Source organism: Mustelus asterias, chromosome 18, assembly GCF_964213995.1.
Source record: "Mustelus asterias chromosome 18, sMusAst1.hap1.1, whole genome shotgun sequence".
Lineage (NCBI taxonomy): Eukaryota > Metazoa > Chordata > Chondrichthyes > Carcharhiniformes > Triakidae > Mustelus > Mustelus asterias.
Genome location: NC_135818.1, coordinates 53,298,937 through 53,313,193, shown reverse-complemented (window position 1 = coordinate 53,313,193; position 14,257 = coordinate 53,298,937). Strand labels below are relative to the sequence as shown.

The window sequence follows — 14,257 nt, the reverse complement described above, 5'->3', positions numbered from 1 at the left end:
TCATGCATTTTATTACACTGTATTTTAGTGGATTTGGCAGGTGTGGCTTTCACTGTGTGGGTGCAGAGGGGCCCTGAATATTCTTGCTGTCCAGGCTGCCAAGAATTCTTAATCCGGCTTTGACTGTAAGCCACATCTTTTTTTAAAGAAGTGGGCAACATGTTACTTAAGGTTTATCACCAGGAGAAAATAGAAATTAATTAATTTTGTAAAACAGAGACAAGCAAGGTTAAATTAACGTTGGCACGCTTGGTCAGAGCATTATTGGAAGATTCTGCAAATAATCTTTAGCATTACCAGCATCAGGATAACGATCGAAGCAACAGTGTGCTCAGCGAATACTTGTAAATCCCATCAGCCAAGGACGAAATGATAAACTATTACAAATTAGGAACTAGTTCAAGTCTCTTGGCCGTTACTGTGTACAATGTGGAATTTGAAATTGGTCACAGATCAAAAAAAACAATCGTTGCTTGTTTGTGACCTGCATGGATGTTGCCTGATAGTATGTCCCTGATTCAAGATGTGAAGGCTTGCCACACAAAGACATTGGTGAACATCAAACCTTGGAGCAGCCCCCCACACACACACATACATGATGATTCATTCTGAAAGGGGAGGGAGGAATCTCAACGGCTCGGGGAGCTCAATGGAAGAGTCAGGAAAGTGGCTCATCCCAAAACTCAGATCCCAATTCCAGCCAGCTTTCTAATTCACCAAGAAATTCACCAAAGCCCTGAACAATTAATCCACACACACACATAAACGGCTGGGATTCTTCTAAAAGTAAATACAATGTTCAATAAAAAAAAGTAAATTTATCCAAAAAAAAAACATGTCAGCAACTTTACGGCAGCAAAATGTTTTGTAGGTGACAGAGGACAATGTCCTTGAGGGTCACCCCTACCCAGCCGTAACTCCACACTTCCTGCAGCTTTGCTGCTTCCAAGGGGGCAATGGTGTGCCCCACAAGCTTTGAATCTCATTCAGCCAGTTGAGACGAGGCTTACCGACTGCTGCTGGATCTGAGTCCGCTCCCCGGCCTCCGCGATGCCGCCCCGCAGCTCAGAGAATGTCGATGCTGCAGGAGCTCATCCCCCCGGGACATCAAGAGCGGCCGAAGGAGAGGAGAACCTGCTCTCACTCCCGCTGCCTGTGCCTGTGCCTCCCGCGATCTGCCACCCGCGGCTGCTGGACTGCAGCTTTTCAAACAGCTCCTGTCACAGAGGAGGCGCCTGCCTCAATGCAACATCCTCTGCGCATTAAAACGTAAGGGGTCAGGGCTGAGCACTGAACCATGTGACACTCTCCCAGATGGACTCTTTCAGCCGAGTGCTTTCGCTTTATTGAACATTTCACCTTCTCCCCATTCCAAGCCTCTTCTGCAGACTGTCAGACCCGGGCACCGAATGGTGAGGAAACAAGCACAGGAGCGACTGCCCAGCCCTCTTTTGTTTATTGCGGGAAATATAATCAAAAGGATTGTGACTGAGCAGTGGAAGTAAGATTCGTGTCAGGCAGTGACCATCTGCAAAAAATTTTTAAAAAAACTCAACCCCAAGTTTAGCTGCATTCAGGTCGTTGAATGAACCAGACGCTGGGAATTGTGGCAAGTAACTTGCCCCCTGATTCCCCTGAGCTTTCCTCCCATCCACTAGGTAAAGGTGATGAATGTGATGGAATACCCTACACTGCTTGGATTAGTGGAGCTCCAGTAACACTCAAGAAGATCAACATCAGCTCGTTTGTTAAGCATCTTATCAACCAGTTGACCTGTCTCTACACCCTAACTATGACTGTAAAACTACATTCTGCACCCTCTTTCCTTCCTTATGTGCAGTATGCTTTGTCTGTATAGTGCACAAGAAACAATACTTTTCAGTGTATACTAATACATGTGACAATAATAAATCAAATGAAATCAAAACATTAAAATTCATCCATCCAGGGGTGGCACGGTGGCACAGTGGTTAGCACTGCTGCCTCACAGCACCCAGGGACCGAGGTTTGATTCCCGGCTTGGGTCATTGTCTGTGGGGAGTTTGCACATATTCCCTGTGTCTGTGTGGGTTTCCTCCGGGTGCTCTGGTTTTCTCCCACAGTCCATAGATGTGCAGGTTAGGTGGGTTGGCCATGCTAAATTGCCCCTTAGTGTCAGGGGGACCAGCCAGGGTGAACACGAGAGGTTATGGGGATAGGGCCTGGGTGGGATTGTGGTCAGTGCAGACCCGATGGGCTGAATGGCCTCCTTCTGCATTGTAGGTGTCTATGTCTACGTCTATCTACAAATGCACGACAGAAACTCTCTAAGGCACTTTCAACAGCACCACCCAAATCCATGGCCTCTAACACCTAGGGGGGCAAAGGCAACGTGTGCAAAGTGAATACCACCTTCTTCAAGGTCCCCTCTTGTCACACACCATCCTGGCTTTGGAATATATTACCATATTTCACTATCACTGGGCCAAAATCCTGGAACTTCCTCCCTATCAGTAGTGAGAGTAGGTAAACCACATGCATTATGAATGGTTTGAGATGACTGCTCAACGCACCTTCTCAAGGGCAATTAAGGATGGGTAATAAATGCTGGCCTTGCCAATGACACGAATGAATAAAAAATGGGTCTGTGTGCTTCCGGTTATAAAATATATTCCTGCTGTATCTGTGAGTATAACACATTTTAAGAACTAACTCCCTAGGTGGCTGAGTGACATGAAGACATGTTCACCAAAAGGTCACAGGTTCAATTGCTGGCCTGTGCTGAATTAGCATATTTTAGCTAGAATAGCAGTAGAATTATTACAATTGTTCTCATATTCCTGTTATAGATAGGGGAATGCTGGCCAGCATTCACACTCATGTTTGCAATCCGGTGACCCCTACTGGACATCTGTGTGTTTGGACATCTGGTAAGGACAAAATTGGTTGTGAAGATTCATATGGTTGAATAACTTGCTCACAGACAATGGCCCTTTGAATAAAGTCCACAGGCATTGCTGCCAGGGGATTCATATCCCCACTTAAGAGTTAATACTTTAAAGAGAGATCTTGATAAAAATAGACATTGTAATCCATCAGCAAATAGAGTTCATTCTTTAGGTAATTATCCTTCCAGGAACATGACTCAGTGTTAACTAATTTCAGTAGTGTGTATCTTAGAAGAAGGATAAAGATTCTATGGAAGATAGATAATTGATTTTTTAAATTCATTTACAAGATGTGGGCGTCGCTGGCTAGAGCAGCATTTATTGCCCTTCCCAGTTGCCCTTCAGAAGGTGGTGGTGAGCTGTTTTCTTGACCCACTGCAGTCCCTGAGGTGTAGGTACACCCACAGTGCTGTTAGGGAGGAAATTCCATGATTTTTGACTCAATGATATATTTCCAAGTCAGGATGGTGAGTGTCTTGGAGGGGAACCTTCAGGTGATGGTGTACCCAGATATCTGCTACTCGTGTCCTTCTAGGTGGCAGTGATCGTGGGTATGGAAGGTGCTGCCTAAGGAACCTTGGTGAGTTCCTACAGTGCATCTTGTAGATGATACACACGGCTGCCACTGTGGTTCATCGGTGGTGGAGGGATTGCATGTTTGTGGAAGGGGCAGCAATTAAGTGGACTGTTTTGTTCTGGATGGTCTTGAACTTCTTGAGTGTTGTTGGAGTTGTACTCATCCAGGCAAGTGCAGAGTATTCCATTACACTCTTGCCTTGTACCTTGTAGATGGTGGACAGGCTTTGGGGAGTCAGATGGTCAGTTACTTGTCACAGGATTCCTGGCCTTTCACCTGCTCTGGTAGCTACAGTATTTATAGAAATCATAGAAATCATAGAAACCCTACAGTACAGAAAGAGGCCATTCAGCCCATCGAGGCTGCACCGACCACAATCCCACCCAGGCCCTACCCCCATATCCCTACATTTTTTACCCATTAATCCCTCTAACCTATGCATCTCAGGACACTAAGGGGCAATTTTAGCATGGCCAATCAACCTAACCCGCACATCTTTGGACTGTGGGAGGAAACCGGAGCACCTGGAGGAAACCCATGCAGACACGAGGAGAATGTGCAAACTCCACACAGACAGTGACCCAAGCCGGGAATCGAGCCCAGGTCCCTGGAGCTGTGAAGCAGCAGTGCTAACCACTGTGCTACCGTGCCGCCTTATAGAGCTAGTCCAGTTCAATTTCTGGTCAATGGCAACTCTCAAGATGTTGATAGTGGGGGATTCAGTGATGGTAATGTCACTGAACGTCAAGGGCGATGGTTAGATCCTCTCTTGTTGAAGATGGTCATTACCTGGCACTTGTCAGCCCAAGCCTCAATATTGTCCAGGTCTTGCTGCCTTTGGACATGGATTGCTTCAGTATCTGAGGAGTTGTGAATGGTGCTGAACATTGTACAGTCATCTGCGAACATCCCCACTTCTGACGTTGATAGAGGGAAGGTCATTGATGAAACAGCTGAAGATGGTTGGGCCTAGGACACTCCCCTGAGGAACTCCTACAGTGATGTCCTGGAGCTGGGGTGATTGACCTCCAACCACCAGAGCCATCTTCTTTTGTGCCAGGGATGACTTCAACCAGTGGAGTGTTTTCCTCCCAATTCCCTTTGACTCCAGTTTTGCTAGGACTCCTTGATGCTACACTCGGTCAAATGCTGCCTTGATGTCAAGGGCAGTCATTCTCACCTCATCGCTGGCATTCAGCTCTTTTGTCCATGTTTGAACCAAGGCTGTAATGAGATCAGGAGCTGAGTGACACTGGCGGAACCCAAACTGAGCGTCGTGAGCAGGTTATTGCTGAGTAAGTGTCGCTTGATAGCACTGTTGATCATCATTTTACTGATGATCGAGAGTAGACTGATGGGACAGTAATTGGCTGGGTTGGATTTGTCCTGTTTCTTGTGTACAGGACATACAATTTTCCACATTGCTGGGTAGATGCCAGTGTTGTACTGGAACAGCTTTGCTAGGGACGTGGCAAGTTCTGGAGCACAAGTATTTAGGACTATTGCTGGAATGTTAACAAGGAACATAACCATTGCAGTATCCAGTGCCTTCAGCTGTTTCTTTGTGTATTTCTTGAGTCCACGGTAGGTAATACAGAACAAAGAGACCAGGGCCTTGGATACTCTTGCTCACTTTATGATGGTAAACTTAAAAAAACCTGATATAAATGTAAACATTTCTATTGTTATTTGGAAAAGACTTATTGTAAGTTTAGTATCAGATATTATCCCAAATTCTGCTATTCTTTCTAGGGAAGAGCATCCATGTTCTTAGTTGCTGGGTATGACAGCCAATGCAAACACAACATAAATATGCTTTGTCTTCTGCTCCCAAGTTTTTGTACTGGACAAAAAAAATGACCATCCCACCCTGGTGTCTTATTTCGAGACCAAACCTTCAAAATGAAGAATATATTTTAAAATAAATATTTTGCAAATATATTATAAACATATTAAATGAGCTTTCTGAAATTATGAAGGGAGGAACATGAAAAACTGCTTAAATATATTGGCCCTCAAATTCTGTTGGGATTTAGTTACTCTCCTAATGGAGCTCTGGCAGGAGACTGGCAGAACGCTCAGAGAAACTGCACACACAGCTGGAAATAAGGGATTTCAGGGTTGTCTTACTCAAAACATTAAATCATAGACTGGTTAGTCTAGATTTATTACTCACAGCATCCTTGGGTTCCAGAGGGGTACTAGATCAGAACTCTTGTATTTACGACAAACCTTTACTGGAATAACACACTTCTGGACATTTGGACTGCATTACGCTGTGATGTTTCTGCCATCTAGTGATCTATCAAAATTCACCATGAAGACTCAAACAAATAATTGCCAGATAGGTAAATGTCGTCAATGTTGAAATAGGCCCAGTGTTCATTAAAGCAAATTACTGCGGATGCCAGCTTTGACAAAGGGTCATCTGGACTCAAAACGTCAGCTCTTTTCTCTCCTTATAGATGCTGCCAGACCTGCTGAGATAATCCAGCATTTTCTCTTTTGGTTCCAGTGCTCATAAAACTGTGCTCTAGCGAGGAGTTGCTAACCTAAGAGAGAGGAAAGGGTGCTAAGAAAAAAAATATCAATAATGATTGTAAGAAATCTTTTTTATTTCTGTTCCTGAAACTCTATCAAGAAAGCAACAGAATTAAAGGCACCAAAAACTAACAGTCCAGCTCTTGAATTCAGAGCCGAGAATTATGATCCTCATTTCATCACATTAAAGTGTTACCTGACTTTCTGAAGAATGATTCGACAATTGTGATTTAAACTGGTTGCTAATTAGCACCGTCCTTGAATAGAGCACGGCGTGTAGTCACAGAATTATTATATTTTAGCTCATCAGCACCACCATGTGTGTAACTACAACATTACAAACATTACAAAACTACAACATTACACATTGTTCCTTTAGCAAGTTTGCCACTTAATACACTGATGCAGAACTTAAAACTTGCAAACTTCATCCACTCCTGAAAAATTGAAAACATTATCACCAAACTAAACCATTTGCAGCTGGTTTGAGGTACCACTTACAGTTCATGTTTCCAGTTTACCTTCATCTTTAGTGGAATTGGTTTGGAATTCTTCTTCTTAGGGAGTTTCTCAGGATCAAGGGTGTCTTGCTTCCACTCTGGTTTGATGGGTTCTGGGATGGCTGATAAATCCAATGCATGATCTTCAGACTCTGCCACATGTGGTGTTGGCAGATGAAGTGTTTGAAGATTTTTGTGCTCTCTCTGACACCTGCACTTCGTCTCCACGGATTCCCGATAAAGTCTCTCAAATAAACATCCATTTTCATCGGTCGTAAGACAGGGACTCCCATGAGTTGGCGGGATGTTTGATTACTTCAGGGAGGTTTAAAGTGTTTCCATTGTCCTCCTGGAATATTGAGGACCAGGTATAGAATAGGAACATAGGAATAAGAGTAGGCCTTTTTTTGTTTTTTTGTTCATGGGTGAATATCGCTCATATTGCCCATCCATAATTGCCCTTCTTAAGCTGTTACAGTCCATGTCATGAAGGTACACAGATGCCATCATCTCACGTGAGAACACCATCCACCAGGTACACGGTACATACTCTTGCAACTCAGCCAACGTTGTCTACCTGATACGCTGCAAGAAAGGATGTCCCGAGGCATGGTACATTGGGGAAACTATGCAGACGCTGCGACAACGGATGAATGAACACCGCTCGACAATCACCAGGCAAGACTGTTCTCTTCCTGTTGGGGAGCACTTCAGCGGTCACGGGCATTCGGCCTCTGATATTCGGGTAAGCGTTCTCCAAGGCGGCCTTCGCGACACACGACGGCGCAGAGTCACTGTGCAGAAACTGATAGCCAAGTTCCGCACACACGAGGACGGCCTCAACTGCGATATTGGGTTCATGTCACACTATCTGTAACCCCCACAGAGTTTCACTGGCTGTTTTGTCTGGAGACAATACACATCTTTTTAGCCTGTTTTGATGCTCTCTCCACTCACGTTGTTTTGTTTCTTAAAGACTTGATTAGTTGTAAGTATTCGCATTCCAACCATTATTCATGTAAATTGAGTCTGTGTCTTTATATGCTCTGTTTGTGAACAGAATTCTCACTCACCTGAAGAAGGGGCTTGCAGCTCCGAAAGCTTGTGTGGCTTTTGCTACCAAATAAACCTGTTGGACTTTAACCTGGTGTTGTTAAACTTCTTACTATGAAGGTACACCCACAGTGCTGCTGGGGAAGGTGTTTCAAACATAGACATAGAAACATAGAAAATAGGTTCAGGAGTAGGCCATTCAGCCCTTCGAGCCTCTACCACCATTCAATATGATCATAGTTGATCATGCACTTTCAGTATCCCACTCCCACTTTCTCTCCATACCCCTTGATCTCTTTAGCCACAAGGGCCACGTCCAGCTCCCTCTTGAACATATCTAACGAATTGGCCCAACAGCTTTCTGTGGTAGTAACTCTTCCTCATCTCAATCCTGAATGGCTTACCCCTTATTCTTAGAGTGTGACCCCTAGTTCTGCACTTCCCCAACATCGGGAACATTCTTCCCGCATCTAGTCTGTCCAGTACCATCAGGATTTTATATGTTTCTATGAGATCCCCTATCAAGATTTTGACCCAACGACAGTGGAGGAAAGCGATATAGTCCAAATCAGGCTGGAGTGTAGTTTGGAGGGGAACTTGCAGGTTGAGGTGTTCCCATGCATCTGCTACCCTGTGCCTTCTAAGTGGTAGAGGTTGCGGTTTGGGTAGGTGCTGTCGAAGATGGCTTAACGAGTTTCTGTCTCACGCTTGTTCTGCCATTCAATGAGATTGTGGCTTATCTGTGACCTAACTCCATAGTCTTTGTCTTACATCCCTTAATATCTTTGGTTACATGACAGAAACAGGCCAGTTTATTGGACTTGCACTGTATGCAAATAGGCTGAATTTTCTCCATGCTGCCAAATGCCATTCAAGGTGGGAATGGATGCTTCCCAACAGTTTGTGCTCAATTGCGCATGACAAGCAAGTTGTGTGCCAGGCCAAGATTCAGGTGGTAATGGAGACCACAAATGATTCATTTGCCAGATTTCTAATTCCTGTGTTTCAATAATAGTTTGTGGTAAAGAATTCTACATTCTAACCACCATGTATGCTGTAAGCATATATCTGAAAATTATGGTCAATTGTCTTTGGGAATAATCAATTGCCTTTGGTGTTAACTTTGAATGGTACAGAATTTGATTATCTCTGCCCATCTTTGGACAGCATCCTAGTCAGCTTTAGTGCAAGATGCCCCTCCAAAATTCCTGCTTTCCCAGTGAGGTGGATACCACAGTAATACCAGAAATGAAGGGGGTTGTACATCCCACACCATTTTGTTTGATTCATTCATGGGACATGGGCGTCACTGGCTGGCCAACATTTATTGTCCATCCCTAGTTGCCCTTGAACTGAGTGGCTTGCTAGACCATTTCAGAGAGCAATTGAGAATCAACCACATTACTGTGGCTCTGGAGTCACATGTGGATCAAACCAGGTAAGGACAGCAGATTTCCTTCCATAAAGGGCATTAGTGAACCGACAATCGACAATGGTTTCATGGTCATCAGTAGATTCTTAATTCCAGATATTTTTATTGAATCCAAATTCCATTATCTGCCGTGGCGGAATTCAAACCCATGTCCCCAGAACATTAGCTGAGTTTCTGGATAAATAGTCTAGCGATAATACACTAGGCCATTACCTCCCCTTGATGACCCTGACATGAAAATTTAGTGCAATAGATTGGGAGCTGGAGGTTTTGCATTGTTTAAAATCTGACAACAGTGCAAGGCCCACTGATTTTGAATCCTTTGGTTCTAATCTTTCAAAAAACAGGCAGAAGAATCATTTACTTGCACACCAAACCATGAAAACTTGCAAAGCCTGATTAATAGTTGTATTTTAAAAAAAACTTAATTTATTAACAAAAAAGGTGATAATTGAAACACCTCCTCAAATATACTTGAGGGGTAACTTTCCAAGTGTATGCCTGCAGTGGGTGAAGTTACACCCTAAATATATAAATGTACTATTTCTGTACTGAACCTCTGAAGGATACAACAGGTCTGGCAGCATCTGTAAGGAGACAAAAGAGCTGATGTTTTGAGTCCAGCTGTGTCAAAGCTTTGACAAAGGGTCATCTGGACTCGAAACGTCAGCTCTTTTCTCTCCTTACAGATGCTGCCGGGCCTGCTGAGATTTTCCAGCATTTTCTCTTTTGGTTTCAGATTCCAGCATCCGCAGTAATTTGCTTTTACTCTGAAGGATACATATTATTTACGTCTTGTTGCTGGATTCTGCAAAATAAATAGCAATGGGCGTATGCTCACTTCAATCATCATAATATATTTAGAGTAGGTTACTCTAAATATAATTACATTAAAATTAATGCCAACATAATGCTGCAGTACCTCAATGTATTTAACCCTCCAATTTTCACTCTTGCTGCTCATTTCAATCTAATCTAAATTCACTCTCACTTTGTAATCTGGGACGGAATTAATTGTCACATGGACAAATGTGGGCGAATTAAGGAGAACCAGCATGGATTTCCTGAGGGCAAATTAAGTTTAACTAACTTTTTGGAGTTTTCAAAGAGATTACAGAGAAGGTTGATGAGGGCAATGCTGTTAATGTGGTGTAGGTAGACTTCTAAAAGGCATTTGATACAATGCTGTACAGCAGACTTATGAGCAAGCTTACAGCTCATGGAATAAAAGGGATAGTAGCAATGGTCTCCAAATCCAGGGAGAGAAAGAGACAGACAGAGAGCTACTTCCTCTCTTTACACATCCCAAACAGCAACTGAACTGGATTTCTCTCTGTGAGTCTAGCGCTGCCCAGTCACATAACCTTACTTGCCAATCAACCTAATCAAGCCCCACTCTGAAAAACCTCAGGGGAAAACACTGATCTAACAACCCTGCATTAATCCAGATTAAAACAAACATTCCAGCCATTAAGATCAATTATGTTGCTGCAGTAACAACATGGGCTGCTGGGTACTGACAAAACTGACTGCTAACACCAATCCTACATGACAAACATGACACAAATGCATTTCTTAAAGGCACAGCATCATCACATAGACAAGTTGGTGGAATGGACAGATAGATGGCACATGAAGTTCAATGTGGAGTAATATGAGGTGATACATTTTGAAGAACATGGGGAGATGGTATAATATAAAGGGTAAAATTCTAAAGAGGATCAGGAGCAGAGATACATGGGATTATAGGAGGCTATTCAGCTCATTGAGCAAGCTCTGCCAATAAAGATGACCATATCTAATCATCCACTTCAATGCCTTTTTCCCACACTAATCTCATATCCCTTTACATAATTGGCATTTAGAAATCATAGAAACCCTACAGTGCAGAAGGAGGCCATTCGGCCCATCGAGTCTGCATCGACCACAATCCCACCCAGGCCCTACCCCCACATATTTACCTGCTAATCCGTCTAACCTACGCATCTCAGGACTCTAAGGGGCAATTTTTAACCTGGCCAATCAACCTAACCCGCACATCATTTAGAAATCTGTCAATCTCTACTTTAAACATACTGATTCTGAGTGCATAAGTCACTAAATGCAGCAGGACACAGTTAGAGAGTAGTTAATAAAGCATACAGTATCCTTTGCTTTATTAATAGGGGCATAAAGCACAAGAGCAAGAGGGTTATGTTGAGCTTGTATAAGACATTACCATAAGGAGTATACCATAAGAGCTAGGAGCAGGAGTAGGTAATAGCCCCTTGAGCCTGCTCCGCCATTTAATATTATCATGGCTGATCTAATTTTGGCCTCAAATCCATTACCTGCCTGTTCACCATAGCCCTTGAAACCCTTACTAATTAAAAATCTGTCCACCTCTTCCTTACATTTATCCAATGTGCTGGCATCCACCACGCTCTGGGGTACTGAATTCCACGGACTCACACGCCTTTGAGAGAAATACTTTCTCCTTATCTCTGTTTTAAATCTGCTACCCCTTATCCTAAAACTATGACCTTTCATTCTAGATTGCCCCACAAGAGAAAACATCCTCTCTACGTCTACGCTGCCAATCCCCCCTTATCATCTTGTACACTGCAATTAGATCTCCTCTCATCCTTCGAAACTCCAGGGCTTATAGGGCTAAACTGCCCAATCTGTCTTCATAACACAAACTTCTCAGTTCTGGAATCTATTCAGTGAATCTCCTCTGAACCACCTCCAATGCAACTACATCCCTCCTCAAATATGGGGACCAAAACTGTACACAACATTCTAAGTGCGGTTTCATTAATGATTTGTACAATAGCAGCAGAAATTCACTGCTTTTATGTTCTATTCCTTTAGCAATAAATGCCAATATTCCATTCTCCTTCCTTATTACTGCTGTACCTGCATACTCATTTTCTGTGAGTTGTGCACAAGGACACCCAGAACCCTCTGCACCAAAGCATTCTGAAGCTTCTCTCCATTTAGATAATTATTTACCTTTGCGTATTTTTCTGACCAAAATGGATAACCTCACACTTATCCACTTTAAACTCCAATTGCCAAATTTTGCCCCATTCACTTAACCATTTGTAAATTGTAATATCCATTTGTAAATTTCTTCTTTCACTTACTATCCCACCTATTTTAGTGTCACCTGCAAATTTGGCTATGGTACCTACTAACCCTGCATCCAAGTCATTAATATGAATTGTAAATAGTTGGGGCCCGAGGACCGAGCCCTGTGGCACCCCACTAGTTATGGTTTGCCAACCCAAAAAGACCCATTTATCTCCAAGCTAATGAATTACTCCTAACCCCATGTGAACTAACCTTGTGCATTAATCTTTTGTGTAGCACCTTATCAAATGTCTTCTGAAGTCCAGATATACTACATCTACAGGATCACCATTATCCACCTTGCTTGTTACATCTTCAAAGAGTTCCATCAAATTAGTCAATCATGATTTACCCTACACTACCTTACACTAGTGAGCTGCAGTGCTGCGCACAGTTCTGGGTGCCACATCTTAGGAAGGGTGTGAAGGCATTGGAGAGAGTTCAGAAGAAATTGACGACAATGATTCCAGGGATGAGAAACCTCAGTTATGAAGATAAATTAGAGAAGTTGGGACTTTTTTCCGCAGAGAAAAGAAGCCGGAGAGGAGATTGGATAGAAGTATTCAAAATCATGAGAACCTGGACAGAGTAGAGAGTGAGAAACCTTTCCCACTGGCATGAGAATTGAGAACCACAGAATTAAGGTAATTGGTAAAAGAAGCAAAAGTGATATGAGCTAAAACTTTTTCACACAGTGAAAGGTTAAGCTCTAGAATGCACTGCCCGAGAGTGTGGTGGAGGAAAGTTCAATCGAGGCATTCAAGAAGGAATTAAATGATTATTTGAAAAGAAACAATGTGCAGGGTTACGGTGACAAGGCAGGAGAATGGCACTAGGTGAAATATTCATTCAGAGAGTTAGTGCAGACACAATGGGCTGAATGGTCGCTTTCTGCAGTGTAACAATTCTGCGATTCTGTAATTTAAGTAAGACTGCAGCCCTGCCCACTCTGAAAAGATCTGCTTTGCACTGACTTCAAGCCTGTAGCATTCGATCTCTTGAGTTCCTGATCCAGAAAAAGATACATTTACCACACAAAAGCCAGTCAATGTCCATCTCCAACAAGAGGGAATCTAAATGTCTTCCCTTCACATTCAATGGCATTTGCATCACTGAATCCCCTGCCACAACATCCCGGGCATTAACATTAACCAGAAACTGAACTGGACCGACTTTACAAATTCTATAGCTACAAGAGCAGGTCAGAGGATGGGAATTCTGCAGATAGTAACTCACCCCTTGACTCCCAAATCCTGCCTGCCATCCAGTAGGCATAATTCAGAAGTGAGATGGAATGCTCTTCACTTGCTCTTCACAGCACTCAAGAAGCTCAACATCATCTAGGACAAAGTAGCCTGATTGATTTGACACCCCATCCACCACTTTAGTTATTCAGTCCTTTCACCACGTATGCACAGTGTGCATTATCTACAGTGTGCATCATCTACAGTGAGAATTGCAGCAGCTCAGCAAGGCTCCTCAAGTAGCATCGTCCACACCCAGGATAGAGGAACACCACCACCGGCGTGTTTCAAGCTACACATCGTCCTGACTTGAAACTGATTTTTGTCTCAAGATTATAGATTTCTCTAACAGCATAGTGTGTGTACCTACAGCACAGAGACTGTAATGACTGAAAATCGCAGCTCAGCACCAGCCGCTGAAAGGGTTTTGATTTGATTTTTTATTGTCACATGTATTAGTATTCAGTGAAAAGGGAATGGAAAATAAATGCTGGCCTAGTCAGAAACACTCACATCTCAGGGACAAATACAATAAACAGCAGCAGCTTCACTGAGAAACATTCTGGAAGTCCCCAGACCAAAGGAAGGGTTTGTGGTCCAGGGTTTACCAGGCCCAATGTGGAGCTGTGAGGTAAATTAGCACGAGGCGGGGTCTGGGCTCCGGGGGCGGGGTCTGGGTTCCCGGGGCGGGGTCTGGGCTCCGGGGGCGGGGTTTGGGCTCCGAGGGGCGGGGATGTAACTCCGGGGGCGGGGTTTGGGCTCCGGGGAGGGGGGCGGGGACGTGGCTCCAGCAGAGGGGCCACCAGAGGGGCCGGGAGATTGGACTCGGTGAGCGGTGTCTATATTCGGGGGCGGGGCTTGAACCAGGT

General features: G+C 43.7%; 1 protein-coding gene across 4 annotated transcripts in view; it reads right to left on the bottom strand.

Moving 5' to 3' along the window:
• The window catches only part of nin (ninein (GSK3B interacting protein)), a 163,315-nt gene extending 162,051 nt beyond the window's left edge, over positions 1 to 1,264 (bottom strand). For all 4 annotated transcript variants that reach the window (XM_078233948.1, XM_078233946.1, XM_078233947.1 and 1 more), the window contains exon 1: positions 1,011 to 1,264. The gene's annotated coding sequence lies outside the window, so the exon portion shown is untranslated. The remainder of the gene's footprint in view (positions 1 to 1,010) is intronic.
• Positions 1,265 to 14,257: the final 12,993 nt, after the last annotated feature.